Genomic DNA, 6,740 nt, shown 5'->3' with positions numbered 1-6,740 from the left:
TCAATTCATAATTGTTTCATGTCCTTAAATTTATATATGAAATAAAGTTTCATATTGTTCCCATTTATTCAGTCAAGATGTGCAGAACCATTCTATGAAAATTTACCTTTTAGAAGTTCATATTAAAGCTATTTGATTGAATTGTTGGTTGACTATTTTGTATTTTACCTAAAATAAAGTCAATTATATAAAATCTCAACCTAGGTTTGACACCATTATGGAACAACTATAGGGGAAGCAGAAGGGAAACACACATAAGCTTATATTTCAAAAGATAACACAATGGGAATAAGCACGGATTGGGTATATCTACATTTATTCATGTTTTTAGACGAGTCTCTACAAGAGGGTAAAATATCCTTCCACTTATTATTAATTCTTAAAATGATGTGACCCTATTCTATAACCATGATTTCTCTATTAAACCAAGTTATAATTATTATTTATAATATTTAAATTAGAAGTTACATTTGGAACTAAGTTACAATAATAAATTGACAAGTATTGATTAATTAAATAATTAATTTTTACACAATGTGTTAAGAAAATATGACCTAATGAATTTTAATAATAAACATGAATATTTTAGGAAGCATGTTAAGAATTAAAAGCTTTCCTAATGTGATGGGAATGCATATACAAATTTGGCATACAAGTTACACCTATCATATTTTGTACATTATCTAATGAGGTTATTTACACATATTTTTGAAAGATTTATTTCATAAGTGTCTTAAGGAATAAGAAAAGTCATAAGGGAGGTCTACAACAAGGGTACACTAGCATCTTTGTAATGTATAGTCATACACTGATTACAAGATTCCAAGTAGTTGGATTCCTATTTTCTAGTGTGACGTGTTCATTTGGGGTTGTTCTTTCATGTGTATTTTTTTTAATGTGGTTTTATATTTTTGTTTCATCATGAGTATGGTGGCCCTAGTTTTGGGCTCCTATTCAAGTGCCTTTGAGTTCATTGGTATTTTTTTATCTTTTGTGGCCTTTCTTTACCCTTAGCTTGGCTAATCATGATGATGGATGGTAATGATGAATTGGTGAAGGAGGGAAAGAAGGATAAGGGTTTATATATGAATGATGAGAGGAAATATGCAAAAAATAATGATCTAATGATGGATGCCAAAGATGATAGGGGTTCTAGTTATGATGGTGCAGAAAAATCTCACAATGGTGTAAAATCTTTATATAGTGTAGTGGGGGAAGATTCTTGAGTTTTGGCTTTTCTAGATTGGACATATTTTAGTGTTTCCTTTTTATGTAGAGATAAGGAGAATGGAGGATGATGAGTTGTGTAATACCCCACCAAGGGATCCAAAATAATTAACCTAAATTTTTAATAAGTCTTCGAAACAATTTTTTTTTAAAAATCATGAAAGATAGACCATTCAAACCAAACAAATAGTAGTAGAAGCAATAACATATAAACAACTAAAAACATACATAAGCATACATAACAGGTTACATTCCTTAAGGATCCCAAGACGTTGAGTCACATTTAAACTAATTAACACTAAGTCTAACAACTACCACATCCACATGAAAGAATAATAGAAAGTCCAATGTTCATATTATACATTTGTTCCAAATGCCTCTTGGCAATTAAATTTGGAATACTCAATGATCCACTGTACATGTCATAGGGTATGAAAAGCTTAAAAGATTAAACATATATAAAAATAAAGATACATCATCCTCATCGACCATGATACAAGTGCAATAAAGTAAATGAAACAAATAACATACATGATACATCCATCCATCAATAAAGATATAACAACCATCGTAAAAGATAACCATCCATCATAAAACACAACTAACTAAGTGTGTGGTTCCTCCCAACCATCAATAGCATTATTAGACCATCTTGGGCCCTAGCCATTCCTCTTCACGTAACATCCCAAGTCACCAAAGAGATTATCGGTATTATCATAGTAATAGGGATGTCACTCCTAAAACATACTACAACATATGCATAAAGAAATCTAACATGCTACAACATACACATAAAGAAATCTAACATGCAAGAATAAAGCATAAGATAAGTAAATAACATCATCTATCATATTCTAATCATTAATATAAGGAAACATACATGTAAATAACATCCATCATAAGATCCAAGAGCTGAATGAAGATAAATACCAACAAAGAATGATCCAACGATAGTGTTTACAAACAGATCTCAAATGGTAAAAGTGAAAAAGCACTACCATTTGATCGTGTGGAACCTAAATGGCCCACTCCTACCATGCTGAGGAGATAGTCTCAAGTCCAAAATATGATATCAAATTGCATAACACAAGATAGAAAATCACATAACACAAGTACTCTCTAAGTCTAGGAATCCTAAAAGTATACTAACTCAAAGGTTCAACACACAGATCGACATGTAATGCCCCACCCAGAGATCCTTGGAAATAAGGATGAAAAACAAGTCAGAACAATTTTTTTTTTTTTAAACAAGTGTAAGTGCACATGACAACAACATACATGGATCATTCAGATCACAATGGAAGACTTAATGACCATCTTGACACCCAACAGATCTCCAAACGTCACTACTAACCAAAACACAAACAAGGAAACATAAGAGATTGACCAAACTAAAAGGTCAAAATAGACTCCTGAAAACTAGCTAAGTCTGAATTCTAGAGCCCTGAAATTTCTTAGAATCCTTATCTTAGCCTGTAGAGGTCTGAAACCCATCTCAAATGAATCATCACATATATTAAAATATATCTTAATTATAAAGAATTAAATATATGTCAACTTATACTTTACAAAAGGTGTCCACTGTTGGCATGTGCAGGTTTTAACCAAAAGGCATGGGACACTTTTCACTAAGGGAGGGTGACACTTCTCCCTCACTGTGTGCGACACTTCTCAAGAAGGCGTGCGATACTGGAAAAGTATCGCGCGACATTTCTCATAAAGCCATGTGACACTCTTCCAGTGTCGTACGACACTTCTCTAGTAATGCGTGCGACACTTTATAGTATCGTGCGACATTCTTTCTATGGGCGTGCGATACTTTATCAGTGTCGTACAATGCTAAACAAATGTTGCCCACAGAAAGTAAAAACACTTCTAGAACTCAAAAATGGGGAAAAAATGACAAAAGAACCTCCATACCAGGGAGTACCAGATCCACATTTCAAGGCCAAAACACTTGAACCAAAATTGAGTAACAAAAATACAGAAAATGAAATCTAACCATCTATCAAACAAAGAAGGGAAAGTACAGAAAGGAAACATCACGACAACTGAAATAACATTGCAATAACATAGATAACATTGCAATGAGCAAAATAACCAAGTACGCAGTTCCTCCCAACCGTCAATGGCATCATAGGACCATCGTGGGCTCTAGCCATCCCCCGCACATAACATCCCAAGCCACCGATTAGATCATCGGTGTTGTCGTGATAGGGACATCACTACTAAACATGCTACAATATAAGTAAATGAAATCTAACATGCTAGTAGTAACATAAGATAACCCTGTAATCAGATAACATCATCTACTACATGCTAATCATCATAATGAGGAAAGCGTTAAAACTAACAACATCTAAACATGATAACATCATAATGAGAGCATAAATCACAAGAAGCATACTCCGTATACCGAAGTACCAAGTGAAACATCCAGCTACAGTCATACTAGGACAATAGACCATTTCTGTACACCGGTCCCTAGCAGTGGTGAAGGTAGCTATGCCTCCCAACCATGTGGCACCCATAGGTCCACACCCGTCGTGCTGATGGAGATGATGATCCAACCACACACACACAAAGCAACAACCATGGCTAACACTCATGCCAAGCAGTATGATGACTAAAACCAAGACATAGACAATGCATAACTATAGGTCTTGGTCAAACACCTCAATGGGCTACTATGTAGGGCCTGACATCATGGAGAGTCGCTTGGCATTGACAAGCCCAAGCTCGAATCATGCGTTTCAACTCCTCAACGGAGGGCCCCGCATATACTTTTTATTATCTTAAATTTTATTACCACCCAATGTTTTATTTAATTATCACTTACTTAAAACTTCCTCTACCAACCCTATGGGACTAAGGTCACCAGACTATGAGATAGAAGCCCTCTCCATATGCTACCCTACCCTACCCATGCTTATCCAACGATGAGTGCCCGTAGGCATGCAAACTCCCAACCCAACCCCAATGATCATAGCTTCTGGAAGTACCATGAAAGATCGAGCCCCGCAAGTCACCCAAAAATGTACATGTGTTTGGCGCACCACCATCATAGAGATCATACACAAGGACATGATGAGAATGCAAACAGAAGTCAATCGATCGAATCAAAATCGGAATGACAGATACTACACACATCCCAATGCAACAAAAGATGCAAAAGTGTTCTGACTGGTATCCAAATGGATCATCTAGGTCTTCGAACCATAATGTGCCAAGAAACTCGAGAAAATAGGGTAGCACACAAAACGAGGTAAAAACCTCAAATTTTGGAAAAATTTCAAAATTAAAACCCATTTGGCCTTTGGGTTTAAAAACCCCAAAAATCCAAAAATAATTGAAAACGGACACCGTATGCAAAAATGACCAGCATAACGGCCCAAAAACCCAAACCCCCATTTCAAAAATAGGTAAAACGTTCATACTCGACCAACCGGGTAGAACTAGCAAACGAAAATGGAGGGGAACACTAGTTCATAGCCTCCTAACATATTGCTACAAGAAACAGAAGCAAACATAGAGAGAAAACATTAAAACAAGAAGGCCCTACCTGATAGCAAAAAGGGCCAAAATTGAAACCCATAGAATAAAATAAATACTCCGTCGAAATTGCTGAAACTATTGGCAAAGCGAGAACTCCTCAAGCCGAATCCAACGAGACCAACCTCGCAAAGATCCCACGCTCACAACTCTCGCAATGAGGAAAACAATAATCCTTTAGAAGAGGATTTCCAAATTTGCTCTCCAAACTCAATTTTTCAAAATGTGAGAAGTGAATAATGAATTCACTTTTCCAATATTTATTCATTTTGAGTGAATAGCTAATAATGGAAAATAGCTAGCTGGAGTAGTTAAACTCTGAAACAACCCAAACGAAAATAGGTTATTATCTGTAATGGAAATTCATCTAAGGCAAAGCTACCAAAAATTAAATCCAAAAGATTAAAAACTTGAAAACCCAAAATTACAGAAAAACACTTAACACTTTTGCGACAAATGCAAACTTCTAAATGTACAGACATGTTTACTGGTTTAATCACATAATGCAACTGAGTTTAGATTTTCTAATCACCAAAAGGTTTTAATATAAAACAAATAAATAAGGATACATCGACCATATAGGAGCGACATTGGTAAAATATGAACAGCTGGATCACTAACTCCATAGGCCACTGCCAGGGGTATAATTCCTACACACTAAAACACACGATCAAGTGCAATGGCAAATAATATCATAGCCGAGGAAAAATGTATTAAAATACCTATTTAATCCATTTACATCACTCACATTCACAAAAAGCATAAAGATACAAGAATGAAGTAAATAATCATAGCGTAAAATCCATCTCATAACATAGTCAACAATTAGGTCCAATACATCATATAACTAGATAATCAGTTATCATAGATCTACTGTCATCTCAAAATAACATCAACATGAAAATATGATAAACTGAACAACATAGCAACAAAGCATCTATGGTATAGAAATCAAAATATAACATTCGACCCTCAGGTCGTCTCAAGTTACAAATATCAAAAGAGTATCAAGTATCTCTCAAATCAAAAATAGACAAGGTACAGACTGCAAACACAAGAGGCACTACACAACATCTAGACCTAGAGGCACAATAATGACATGTAAGAAACCTACTATGTAAGTAGGAAAGTGTCATCGCATGAATCATGCTAGAGTTACCCTGGTAGTCTCTCAATAGACCCTAGCCCCCTAGTGATCCATATGTGGCCACTAGTATCCTCTCATACTGATGAGGCATACTACGGAATGCAAGGTCACAACCAAGCATTCTCTCTACTCCCATCCTAATTTGTACTACCACTTGAGGCATGGGCGAGAACATACAGTTATGTTATTAGGTTTATTTTAATCCCCATTTAGTGTAAATGATTTCACTTATTAAATAACTTACAATGAGTTACCCTAGCAGCCACTTAGGGCCCTAGCACCCATTGCAAGCCACTTCCTGACACTACAAGTAGATAACCTACCCTAGGCTCATGGAATCATAAATCACAAAATCACCTCAGTCCTATACAAGTGACTAGAAAAATACCAAAAGATAATCCACAAGAAGAATATAAAATCTCCATGAGCAACTGAAAAAAATCCATTGATAATCATGACTACAATAGTTCTTTATTGGAAACTGAAGGTGTCAATGATAGTCACAATATCCATCGGTTCTCAACGAGCAACCAAAAATTATCTCAAAGTAATATTGATCGAAGACTCCAAAATGGTCAAGTCAAAACATGTCAAAACATGACATCATCAATGTCAAAACAAATACTTCAATCCCATCAAGGTGATTGGAAAGTAATCCAAGTATAACTGATCGACGACTCAAAAATGGTTAAGTCAAGTATCTCAAATACATACACCTTAGCTTCACACAAGAAGACTAGAAAGCAATAACAATCAATAAACCACACACATTATAGAGCATGCCATCACATTACCATGGTTGGTTTTTAAAAAG

The sequence above is a fragment of the Cupressus sempervirens genome, chromosome 2 (assembly GCF_028749045.1).
Source record: "Cupressus sempervirens isolate cs-2001-9-10 chromosome 2, ASM2874904v1, whole genome shotgun sequence".
Lineage (NCBI taxonomy): Eukaryota > Viridiplantae > Streptophyta > Pinopsida > Cupressales > Cupressaceae > Cupressus > Cupressus sempervirens.
This window is presented reverse-complemented; position numbering follows the sequence as displayed.